Source organism: Gopherus evgoodei, chromosome 4 (genome assembly GCF_007399415.2).
Source record: "Gopherus evgoodei ecotype Sinaloan lineage chromosome 4, rGopEvg1_v1.p, whole genome shotgun sequence".
NCBI classification, from domain to species: Eukaryota; Metazoa; Chordata; order Testudines; family Testudinidae; genus Gopherus; species Gopherus evgoodei.
This window is the reverse complement of record NC_044325.1, coordinates 77176032-77188622: the sequence shown is the minus strand read 5'-3', so window position 1 is coordinate 77188622 and position 12591 is coordinate 77176032. Positions and strand designations below refer to the sequence as shown.

General features: G+C 48.0%; 1 protein-coding gene across 1 annotated transcript in view; it reads left to right on the top strand.

Moving 5' to 3' along the window:
• The window catches only part of LARGE2 (LARGE xylosyl- and glucuronyltransferase 2), a 52189-nt gene that overhangs the window by 2229 nt on the left and 37369 nt on the right, over window positions 1–12591 (top strand). The window contains exons 2-3 of the mRNA XM_030559943.1: window positions 9050–9238; window positions 11922–11994. The gene's annotated coding sequence lies outside the window, so the exon portion shown is untranslated. The remainder of the gene's footprint in view (window positions 1–9049; window positions 9239–11921; window positions 11995–12591) is intronic.

Genomic DNA, 12591 nt, shown 5'->3' with positions numbered 1-12591 from the left:
TTGGTCTCTGCTGCCTGATTGCGTACTTCCGGTTCCCAATGAGGTAGGTATAAGGTTGACCATTCAGTTTGTAACTCTGATGTTCATAACATTGAGGTTCTACTGTACCTTTTTAAACTCCATGGAGTCTCCATGCCCTGCACCACCCTCTGCTCCCCAGAAGGTCATTGGGCAGACCCTGGTGTGTTGTGAGGGGACCCTGGTATACACTGGGGACTCACCTGCAGACTTGGCATGTTTTTTTCCTTTCCTCCACTTGTTTTTGAACTGACAGCTACTGTGTGACTACATGGCAAGAAAGCATGTACAGGTCACAATGAGCCAGAAAGAAAACAGCAAGCAAGGACTTCTCGGTGTGTTGCAGTTGGCTTATCTGCCAGGAAATATGTGATGTATTACAGTTCCTGCTCCCTTTAAAGTACAGTGTAGAAGGATCTCACAAGGATCAGAAGCCTACTCCTGGGGCATTTTTAAAACTGGTTTGGAACAAAGCCCTGGAGAATAGACGGCAGCAGACAGTCTTGCCCCAGTTTGGAGATGGGATCTAATAGTCATTTTCCATCTCTTAATCTTATGAGTTGGGCCCAGTTTCTCATTATGTGCAGCAGCACCTCTTGGTTCTCATGTACAGAGCATTTGAAAATGGGGTATTGAGCATAAGGAACATCTAGCATCAGAAGAGAGGTGCGTGAAAAAGAATTCAACATATGTTTGAGAGGTGCTGAGCATGACTTCTTCATGCCAGGAATGTGCTGACCCTGGCTTTGGGGAATGCAGCAACACCACTCAAGCCAGCTTGAGATCCACTGCAGACTCTCTGAGCTGCTGTGACATAATTTTTCAATGAAACACCCCGGCCCTGCCAGACAGTAGCTTGAGATCAGGCTGCCCAACAGCTTGTCTTCAATCAGATGGTTGGAGTCCTCTGGCTTCTCCTGGACATATGACCAGACAGTGCTAGTCTGTGAGTAAGCAGGGGACACTCTGACAGAGGATTCACCCAGGGTGCAAACCTCCCTGATGTCTGTGTCTTTTCCCTCTCCCTGCTCTCCTTTTTGGCTAAATCACTTCTGTTCTCCACCCCAGCCTGTCCAGGAAAGTGACTCAGCATGTTAGCCACTCTGGTCCCCTAGTGCTTTCATAATGAAGATGGGAAAAGGGTGAAAGCGCTATGGGCATTGCTACTGAAAGCAAGTGAAATTACCCTGCCTAGGAAGTTAGGCTCTCAGACTTTCTTGGTTTATGGGGCTTATTGGGGTGTAACAGAGCACTCCTGGCTCCTTCCTCTGCTAGGCTCAGATAGTCACTCAAAGACCCTCAGGTTTGGAAACCACTGGTACTTTTATTTACACATTTGTGTGCCCACCACCTTCTCACTATGTAATATACACAACTCTGGGTTCCTTGCATCAGAATCCAGAAGGGAAGGGCTTTCTCCCTCTCTGCACTCCCTCGCTCTCCTCCATTCCACCACCCTGCTTCATTCTTCCCAGATGCTTACATGGCCCTGGGCTAATTGGGCTGGCAGCTGGCTCTCATTCCCCAATTAAGGCAGGTTCTTTCCAGCCAGCTCCACTTTATTCACTTAAATGGGGCTGGCATGGTGGGGGACTGGTTCTGCGATCTTCCCGCTCAGCACACTGTCACATGGGGTATGTGGGAAATGGCCCAGGGTTGGGGTAAGAGTGAGGTGTTCCACTATGCAAATCAAAGTTCAGGCTTCTCAGCAACTTGCTGTTAAAGCTCAGCTTGGTTAATGGACATGGTAGGGTCAGGTCATTATTGGGCAGTAAGGAGAAGAGTGCAGACTCAGCACTAGTCTTAATATGACAATAAAACCAAAAGTAAGCTGACTGTGCAAGTCCAATCAGTGCTCTATCCTCTCAGTGCCTCCAACTTGCTCTTCTGCCAGTAACTTGCACTCTAGCTGGCTAAAATCTGCCAGATTAGACTGTACTTGGGGAGACTTGACTCCTGTAGTCTTGGGCACAGAACCTTATAGCTACCGTGCTGTAATAGTTACCATGCTGCAACCTTATAGTTACCACGCTCCTAGACCAGAAGTGCCTGAAATGACATCGTGGCACAAATTCTAGGAGCCTGAAGGTTATACCCTTTGGCATATACAATTCTACAGTACCCGCCAGCATTAGACAGCTGTAGAAAGTGATGTATAGGTAGTGAAACACAAGTGTGCATTTAAATGTTAATGGAAATACATCAGGGGGCACCCAGACTTTGAGGGTTTATCTATGCTGGGAGGAATTGCCTCCTTAATGCTTGTAATACGTGGATTAATGGCCAATGCATTGTACCAATTCCATATCTAGGGCGGAGGCACTCTCTTGTAGCATATTAGCAGAGGTGAGATGGTATTCCTGTGAAGCTGGAGGGTACACTCTATTCAGTTGCTACACCAAGTGATTGGCTGTTCAGTTAGTAGTGAGATGATCTCCCAGTAGTGCGGGACTCTGCGTCTCCACACTAGTTTTCTGACTCTGATTGGGACGGCTGAAGAAAGGGGCCCTGAGTCCTTGTATCGCTCTCCTTCGTGGCTTAGCTATGCCACTTGCTGTGTCAGTGACCTTCTTTATTTATTCCACCCCTTTGTGAGTTCACCGCATACCCCCTGGAATAGCTGAAATAAATTGCCAGCCCCAGATAACCTGTGGACAGGTGGACATACAGAGGCTACTTTAGTCCCTGACACATGAGTCCTGCATAAAATAGGAGGCCTGATTCACTGTGGCATCTTGTGGGGAGCAAGGCATTATGGGTAACTTTCTAACCTAGATCTAAATGAAGAAGCCGGTCTGAACCAGACCCAGGAGTCTCTGCTCAGAAGTGCTTTGGACAGCAGTGCTGATGACACGAACAAGCCTCTCAGAACCTGCATGGTCCTTCTGGGGTCTGGAAAACATCCCTTTGGCAGGATTTTGCAGCTCATAGGGGGCAGTTCAGTGCTGGGTAACATCCAATAATCCAGTTTGAAGTGCTGCTGCCTGCCCCATCTTCAATGTTTCTGGGAGCTAAATGACAAAAGCACCAGACCCACTGCATACCGTGCACACCCTGAGTGATTTCAGAAATGGGAGGGAAGTCCTGGGGTTTGGCTGAAGCATGCTGAGGCTGCTGTGGGGTTGGAATATTCCACAAACTGAACTGGGACTCTCCCTGCTCACCCAAATGCTACATCTTGTTCTGTTAGTATGCATTAGAACTGGAGTTGGGCAGACTGTTACAAGCCATCACACTACATAGACTTAGCCCTGGGCCTTGTAGCTTGGAAAGGTTCAATTACCCCTTTCTCCTCTTAATTCTTAACTCTTCTCCTCCAGTTTCCTGGTTCCTCTACCCTTCCTGTCTCCAACTGGAACAGGATACATTGTCAAAGAGGCTAATTTCTGCTTGACTAAGAACAGTGTCTTGTTTAAATAACACCTCCTATGTGGAGAGCACAGTTATAGAGTCGTAGTATCTGCCTTGTGCAGAAAGCCTTTTCCAGAAATGTATCTAGGGCCTGGAGCTATCATTATTTGGCTCCTGTTGTTTGGAATTGCTTGTATAGGTAACACCTTTTATGTATGGTCCCCCTCACTTATCTCCATGTTCCTGCCTTCTCTCTCTGTATCATTAGCAATGTGCTATCTTTCCTATAATAATAAGAGATATACCAATCTCCTAGAGTTGGAAGGGACCTTGAAAGGTCATTGAGTACAGCCCCCTGCCTTCACTAGCAGGACCAAGTACTGATTTTGCCCTAGAGCCCTCCTCAAGGATTGAACTCACAACCCTAGGTTTAGGAGGCCAATGCTCAAACCACTTAGCTATCCCTCTGAATTAATGAATGAGTGTCAAGTAAGAGGCTGTGCAGTTTCTCCAGAATCTGAAGTGAATGGTGCCATTTGAAACCCAGCAATTGGACATGAGTAGCAATAGCTTGGGGTTTCTGGCTATTAGTCAGGGATCAGCCAGTCCTGAACTAGGTATATCTTTCTGTCCTCTCCAAGCCTTGGGTGCCTTCTTAAAACCCTTCCTGGCTGTGTGCCCTTCCTCTCTGTTACTCCAGAGAAGAGAGGCTGCCCTAGCATCAATCCCACCAGGCTGTGAATTTTTCACAGGTCTCAGCCATGATCCTATGTAAACAATTTGAAGTATTTGGACTCTAACAGTCTGATGTGAGCTGCTCTTTGGTGATTAGAAGCAGCAGCTTGTTGCCACAGTCTCTGAAAAGGTCCCTTTCCCTATGTCCTTGATGTCTCGTGGTATTAAGGATCCCTGTGAATAATGCATAATCAGAACACAGTTGAGTTCCCCTACTGTATGTTAACTACACTGGAAGATCCTTCAATTATCCAATCTATTAATCTGAATTATTCCATGTCCCTTTCCCACCGGCTCCCTTTCCTCATTCACATGGGTCATTGAAGTTTCTATCTTAACTAATAGCTCTCTCTTGCTGCAGAGAGAGTTACTAAAACTGTGACGTAGAACAGTGTTTCCCAAACTTGGGACACCGCTTGTGTAGGGAAAGCCCCTGGTGGACCGGGCCGGTTTGTCTACGTGCTGCGTCCACAGGTCCGGCTGATCGCAGCTTCCACTGGCCGTGGTTCACCGCTCCAGGCCAATGGGAGCTGCTGGAAGTGGCGGCCTGTACATCCCTCAGTCCACGCTGCTTCCAGCAGCTCCCATTGGCTTAGAGAAGTGAACCGCGGCCAATGGGAGCCGCATTTGGCCAAACTGTGGACAGGGCAGGTAAACAAACCAGCCTGGCCTGCCCGGGGCTTTCCTTATACAAGCAGCGTCCCAAGTTTGGGAAACACTGACCTAGAAGAATGCGCTCCCTTAGCAGAGCCCGCTAACTGCAGTCATAACTGACATTGAATAGGCTAATGCAATCTGTTTTACAAACCTAGTATGAGAGGCTTCTTGTCCTGAGGACCTTCCAGTCTGAGATAAGACAAGACCCCAGAAGACAATTCAGGAAAAGCAGGGGCGGGATGTGGTTTCCAAGGAGGGAGGGAAAGCAGGTGAGACTTTCATAGTCTATTAACACAAGTTACTGCAACTCCCTTTCTTGTCTGTCTGTTGTCCTCTCCAACCTGCTTGGAGATTCCATACTAGCTAGTTACGGTGTGGGACTATTACATACCATAGCATCACTCTTGGTGCACTTGCCCTAAGTGCGTATTTTGTGCTGTGCTTGACACCTCTCCAACTCCAAAGGGAAGGATTCTAGTTGCCCATGCTTTCTGAAATCCCATCTGCTCCTGGATGTCTAGGTGGTAGCAGTTGCTAAGCTTGCTGCTTATCACCAGCATTTGGCAAGATAACGACACCCTGTGAGTGATTCAGGCCTTTGTCCCTCTAAGGTTAGGCTTTTGACCATGCTTTGCAGGGAGCTGCACCTTGAAACAAGCTGGAAGCTGCAGCTAGAGCAGGTTGCAGGTGCACATTATGCGTGAGCTCTGGGGTCTGCACGTGCTGCTAGATCTCAAACCTCACCTGGGAATAGTGTTGGCTTTAGTCCATAGAGCTGGGGAACTAGTGACCTGAGGGATGCGCCTCTCCCCATCTGGTAGTATGGAACATGCAGTCATTCAAGGTATATGAATCAACAGCCTCCTGGAGAGGGCTGGTGCCAGTGTCTGGCTTTGATGAACTTTGGAATACTGTAAGACTGGCCTGTTCTCCCACATTTATCCTCCATGATGAGGAGATGGAGTTTAATGGAAGGGAGCTGTCTTGGGGCTTGGAAGCATGCTAGGGCTATTTAAGGGTATGTCTATACTGGAAACTTCAAAGAGATCTCCCAGCACTCCTGGTAATCCACCTCCACAAGGAGATTAGCACCGAACACTGGGAGCCGCGCCTGTCTACGCCAGTGCTTTAAAGCACTCAGACTTGCTGCGCTCAGTGGGTGATTTTTCACCCCCCCGAGCCAGCGAGTTAGAGCGCTATAAAATGTAAATGTAGACAAGCCCTACGGCTTGGTTTATTTTGTTAAAGGGGACCTCCAAAATGTGCTGGTAAGAGACTAGGTTTGTGCCTTTGTTGGTTTATGATGGATGAAGGGGTCCTGAATTCCTCCTCACCATTCCCTTCAAAAAACTATTTACACTTTCCCTCAGAAACAGCAACAATGTCAAGTGTGGTCTTCCCTGTCTTTGCTGGAAGTCTCCATGAGGGGCTGAGTGAGGTGAAACAGGAGCTTTGACTGAAAACGAGGGAGGGAGGTGTTTGACTCTTCACCGGTGAAAGCTTTCTTTTCCAACTGTTTGGGTTGATAAAAACAAGCCCCAGACAATCCTTAAATGTTCCACAGCTTCTCTCTGTCTGGTTTCTTTTGCGTGGTACTGTTAGTTCTCCAGTTGGTCATAGTCTTTTAGGAGAAGTAGGGAAGATGAGACCTGAATTTATAATGTAGAAATATGTAACCTGTCCAGGTTAAATATTTACATAAATTCTGTACTTGGCAAAGAGCCCCCAAAGGATACGAAAGGGATGCTCTTTCTGTGTAGGTCTCTGTAATAAGCCTAGAGTTTGCTCAGGGAAGGTGGTCAAGCCTTGCATCTCCTGAAGGGCAGAAAAATTAGTCTGACAAGGCTTCCAACTTCATTAACTCAGGATCAACTGTGCTGGCATGGAGACCTTCCCTTCCTACACTCCCCCTCAGCTTTGTGGGAGGTGCTTCTCCTGCAGGGGTAGGAAAAATTTCAACTATGGAAACAATCTGTCTACTCCTGGCTTCACTGTTGCAGCTCTGCCAGCAGGAATCCTCACAACAGGGATGTGACAACTACACCACAACTTTATTAATTAATCGTTAATTTACCCTGAAGTCTCATTTGGAAGATTAAGAATTGAGTTGGAGATTGAAGGCAGTATCCTCTGTGGCTCACTGCCAGAGCTTCTGACATCAATGGGGCCCGAAGTCTCAATTATAAGAAAAAAAGAAAAGTACTGTCTCTCTTCTCTACTGCACCTGCCAGAGAATCCTGGGCCTGTCCTGGAAAGGGTAATAGCCAACTAGCTGGGCCCAGGCCTACAGGGACTGTGAAAACTTCCCCATACAGCCCTGCCAAAGCATTTCAGTCATGCTCTGCAACAGCTCCTGCTCTTCTAGAAGGAGGGAATGGTGTCTAGCTGTAAGAACAGAGGTGGGGCGGTGATGACTTGGAATTAGAACTCCAGGGTTCTCTTTACGGCTGTGCTGCAAATTTCTTGCGTGGCTGTGGGCAAATTACTTTGCCAGGCTGTGCCACCTTTTTCCTGTCTGTGAAATGGAGATGATACTTTGCTATCTCATAGTGGCATGTGAGGAGTAAATTTTGCACAGCATTGCCATGAGGTCCTCATGTGAAATGCATAAGAAAAGGGAAATACAATAGTAAATATTTCCCCGTAATTTGGGGCCCAGTATGAATGCATTTTGTGTGAATCTAGTGTGAGAAGTCAGAGGCTAAAGGAGCCTGAAAGGGGATTTTGAATCTTGGGAACCATAGAATACAACTGGAGGTCAGAGCCTTGCTCTTGTCGCCAGTCAAGAGGCTAGGCAGCAGTCTGACTGTGGTTTGGAGAGAGGAGATGTGCCATCCTTCATGTCACACTGTCCATCCATCCATACTGCTATGTAACTGCAGTGTTAGTACATGGCAGCTCACTCTCTCCTCTGTCTTAGCTTGTATCTCTGGGACTAAGCAAGTGAATCTGTGTGACCTAGGAGCCTGGGGGGAAGTACTGCTGAAAGAGATCTCAGCCTGGGGGTTGTGGGTGTCACTTAAACTGGATGGAAAAGACCAGGGCCGGCTCTACCATTTTTGCCATCCCAAGTGCACAAAAAAAAAAAAAGCCACCCGGACTGTGCCGCCCCAACAATGGACGGAATGCCTCCCCTTGGCATGTGCCACCCCAGGCATATGCTTCCTCTGCTGGTGCCTGGAGCCGACCCTGGAAAAAGCCTTTTAAGAAACCAATGTCTGCTTCATCCCAGGAATGTTATGATTCCTCCCTCCATGTACTTCCCGCCCTACTGCTGCTTAGTAATGGAATGTCCCTTTATAGATACTCCTGATTTCTCATGTGTGTCACTGGGGCTCAGGTTGCTAATTTGAGATGCTCACCGGGCAGAGAAGTGGTTAAACAAATGTTGTTCAGTGCTCTTTCTGTCCATTCCGTATACATATGCTGTATGAAGGGAAAAGCCAGGGAGTCCTTCCCTAGGGAGAACTCACAACAGGCAACAACTGTCTTAATCACACTCGTATCCCCAAAGTTTCTGGTCAAGTTTGACATAGTACATTTAACATTTACTGTACAGAGATCAAAACACTTCACTGGGGTGGAAGAAGTTTCCTTATCCCCAGATGGGGAAATTGATGCCCTGATAGGGGAAGGGATTCTCTCAAGGCCACATAGTCAGTGGCAGAGTGAGAAATGGAACCCGGGAGTCCTGGTTTCACCCTAGCGCTCTCTCCATGGGACCATGCTGCTTCATTACAGCCTCAACCTTTAGACAAGCAGTGTTGGAAGACCAAATGTTGCTGATCAATTGAGTTTTTGGTTAAGACAGATTTGACCAGAGATACAAGGATCCTGAAGGGATAAACCTTCATCCAGATGCAGTACTTGGGGATGTGGGCAGCACTGAGTTGCAGTTCTGAGCCTATTTACTGTATGCCCAGATTTGGAGAGTCTGCTCAAGTGAGATTGTCCCCTTGCTGGGACTCATAGGGGACTGAGCTGGTGGAGGTGCAGTGTCCTTTATGCATATGTCCTATATTCCTTCTGCAGAATGACTTCACACTGAGGAGTTTCCACCTCACCCACTTAGGGTGACCAGGTGTCCCAATTTTATAGGAACAGTCCCGATATATCAGGCTTTTACTTATATAGGCACCTATTTCCCTCCAACCCCTGATTTTTCACACTTTCTATCTGGTCACCCTAAAACCCACTGCAGTTCCTGGGGCCTCGCCTCAATCTCTGTCCCACTCTCCTTTTGTTTTGTAACCTGATAATTAATTATTAGCAGTTTTTGTGTTTCCAGGTGATGGTGAGATGGGATGACCCCAAACTTAGCTGAAACTAGAAGTCTCTGTGATACTGGTGCTATCCCTGCTCTCTGCCTGCAGAAGCCATGAACTTGTAACTGGGGAAGTGTCCCCTCAACCAACGTGTTACCACCAGATCTGCAGTACAGGAGCCAGCTGCCCTGTCATCTCAGCATCCTCCAAAGGTTGGTTTTCTTGCTCCTCTTGTAAAGAAGTTAAAGCTACTCAGTCTCCTGCTGTCCCAGTCTCTGCTTGCCCAAACCAGTGAGTTTAGGGTAGAAGGCAAGATGGGGAAGAATGCTGGGATTGCTGGCTCCCTCTCTGTTCAATGGCGCACTCTACTCAGTCCCTTACTGCCAGACACCACTCCTCATCCCTGGGTAGGGGGTGCGCTAAGTCCACAGGACAGCCCTTGAGATTCCTATTAGCCTCCCACAGCACCTGCCTTGTAAAACGAGAAGGAAGAACATTCCTCCTTTTTTGTCCAGCTAAACCCTGGTGAGCAAACGATCTTCTTTTGTGTCTGTTACAAAGGGATGTCTCTTTAATGCACATTTGGAGATTCCCCTCCCCAAATCCTCTTGTTTCCAGAGAACCTTTGATCTCTAAATTCCAAGCTCAGCTGGACACAGTGGCAGAGGCCTGGGCTGCTTCGCTTGAGAACTAAAGGATTGGAAGGGAAAAGTCCATTTTAGGGTGGAGGACCAGAAGGGACCCTGCAGCAATTTATTTTAGCAGACTGGGGACTTACTCCTTGTGGCTCTTTACCCTGTTTGGCATTAATCCCTTTCCCTCTGTGCACCAAACATTTTGGGGGGCTGCCATTCTTCTCTGCTGCCTCCCCTGCCCCTCATTAGTGCATGGCCTGGCTTGTCTAAACCTTGATCGGATTTGTCAAGGCTCCTTCCCTTTTCTTCCTGTTCATTGAAGATTGAAACAAAGGAAATGGGAGAAAAAAGGGCCTGAGAATAGGAATGAGGGAAGTGAGTGACAGGCTGCCCCCTGCACCCCTCCCCCTTCCAGCTCTCTTGGGGCAAAGCTAAAGCCGGTACAGTTCACTTCAGAAGGCAGTGCCTTCCCCCTGCCTCTAGCCTGATTCAGGGCTTCTGCATTCTGTTTCCAGCTCTACCACTAGCTGGCTTCATGGTTCACCTGCTCCCTTGGTCATGTCCATATGGAACTGCTGCCTGCACTGGGCATGTGCTGCAGCTGAGGCTGTTCCCTCCACTATTGACCTCGTAGCCCAGACAGCCCTAGTCTAAACAGCCAGGCTGCAGCATTGCCTACTAAAATACCCACACCAGTGGGAAGATGCTCCTTCTCCCCCAGCAAGGGCACTGTGGCATGGGGACCCAAATTAATCTCCAGTGTAAGTGGGCTGTTATTTTTACTGCTTTATTTTTAACGTGCCCTGTGCTGAGAGGGTTCCCTCATTACCTGCCCTAGCAAAGGGCTGCTCCAGCAAGCCAGCCAGCCAGCCCCTAATGAACACAAAGCAGAGCTCTGACGGCTCCTGGCATCTGTACAGGACATTAAGCAGCAGGACTTTCCAGCTCCTCCCCATCCTGAGCCAGATAAGGACTCTGAACAAGGGCCTTTTGTGCAGCCAGGTCTGTAAGGAGGATGCTAACCTGGTTTTGGGGAAACAACATCCATGATTTGGCAGCTGATAGTCAAGATCAGACTTTCCGTTGAGGCAGGAGACTTCAGTGTGAAGGGAGCCTGACCCAACATTCTGGTCTCAGCACTTTTCTGGTTGATGTTAAGCCCACCTCTGGCATTCTCATCAAGCCCTTCAAACTTCCCTCCCCCACCTTCTCTCTTGATCTCTTCTGCCGTCTGCTCACAGCCTCAGTATTAATCTGCCAGGAGAAATTAAAAAACATGAAGTCCCAGCATAGTGATGCAGCCATTACAGTGTGAAATTCATCCTCACCTGTCCAATCCTAATTGTCAGTCTCTAGGAAGCTTTTTCTTGGGGCTCAGCCTATATTTTCCTTTCAACCTCTTCTTCCTCATTCTCCCCCGTATGTAACCCTCAAGTAATCAGCACTCTCAGGGCTTTTAATTAGAGAACTCTTTAAAGTGCTTAAGCTATGAAATGTGTGGCTTTGGAGTTACTAAACCCTCTCCTTGCTTGGTATTCATTCATGCCCTTCAGGTATTTGCATTCTCTTATCATGTTCCTCTCCTCAGGGTGGTCGCTTAGTCAAACTCCAAAGCTTCACATATTTCCCCACATCTTTGTCCATTCCATGTGCACAGAGTCAGTGGGAGATGGGACTCCCAGTTCCCACCCCCCACTCCCACCATACACACTGTCCAGAGGGGTCATTTGGGTAAGCCCCACAGGTGTGGGGAGTTTGTTCTTTTAATTTCCTGGGTGGGCTTGCATGGCAAGTTAGTTTTCTGTGACTGCTCCTAACTGATGATCTTCTTGGTAAAGAGGAACCCAGATGGATTTTGCTATTTCAGGTGCATTATACAGAGGGACTGTCCTTGCCCTGCTCCATGGTGCAATGCCTCTGTTGCTGCAGCCCAGACAGGTCAATTTCCACTGTAGAGTTATTGACCAGCAAAACCTTTGTGTCAAAGTGATTGTATTGAAGGTTTATGCCTTTCCAGTCAAACAAAATCATGTTCCGTCAAAGCGAGCACGTGTTTCCCCTTCTGTATTTTACAGGGTAATTGCTGGGCTGGTGGGCTCAGCACAGGTATAAATCAGCTATGCAGTTCAGCAGGGTTGTGAAGTGCTTGAGTTAGAAAGCTCCTGTCATGGCCAGTGAGTCCATCACACGCTTGCAATTAATTGATGACCTTCATATAATGCTTATCTCCACCCCCCCATGTTGTTTCTCTCTCTTGCAGAGACCCCATCCCCTGGTATTCCAGTGCAGTGCATGTGCCAGAATATGCAGACTATCTTTTGTTCCAGCATCAGGTACTGCACTCTTTTTACATTACTCACTGCCCTGAGCACGCTGGTTAGATTGAAGGCAGGTATAAGCTGCAGGGGGAGAGGGATCTGGCTCAGTGCAGCCTTCCCTAGGCTAGCAGTAAATTCAAGCTACCCAAACCTTGGATTTCATATGGAAAATAAAGTCTCTTCTCCTCACAAATGTCAGTAGAAGGAAGGGGAAGGCAGATATCTTCTCTCGCTGGTGCCCCCTGCCAGACAGATACAGTGCAGAGTGGGAGGCTTAAGCCAGACCTGGTGTTATCAGTTTCTGCTGTCTCCTTTGGGCAGCGATGGCTTCTGTGTAGTAAGAAGGGGAGACATGGTTCTTCTCCTCCCGAACTGGCTCTTCAAAGAGTTATCATAGTGAAAGCTAGTGGGGCAGGGGATGGATTAATCCATGAACCAAATTGGAAGCCAGAATCTCCTGACCATGGGCTTGAACTCCCCATGATGCCGTTGGGTTCCCACTGCATGGCAGGCTTCCAGATAGGGGCCTAGTTGGCGGAACACTGGCCTGGGAGACTGGAGACCTGGGGTTCTATCCCTAGCTCTGCCACCGACCTGCTGGATGACATTGGG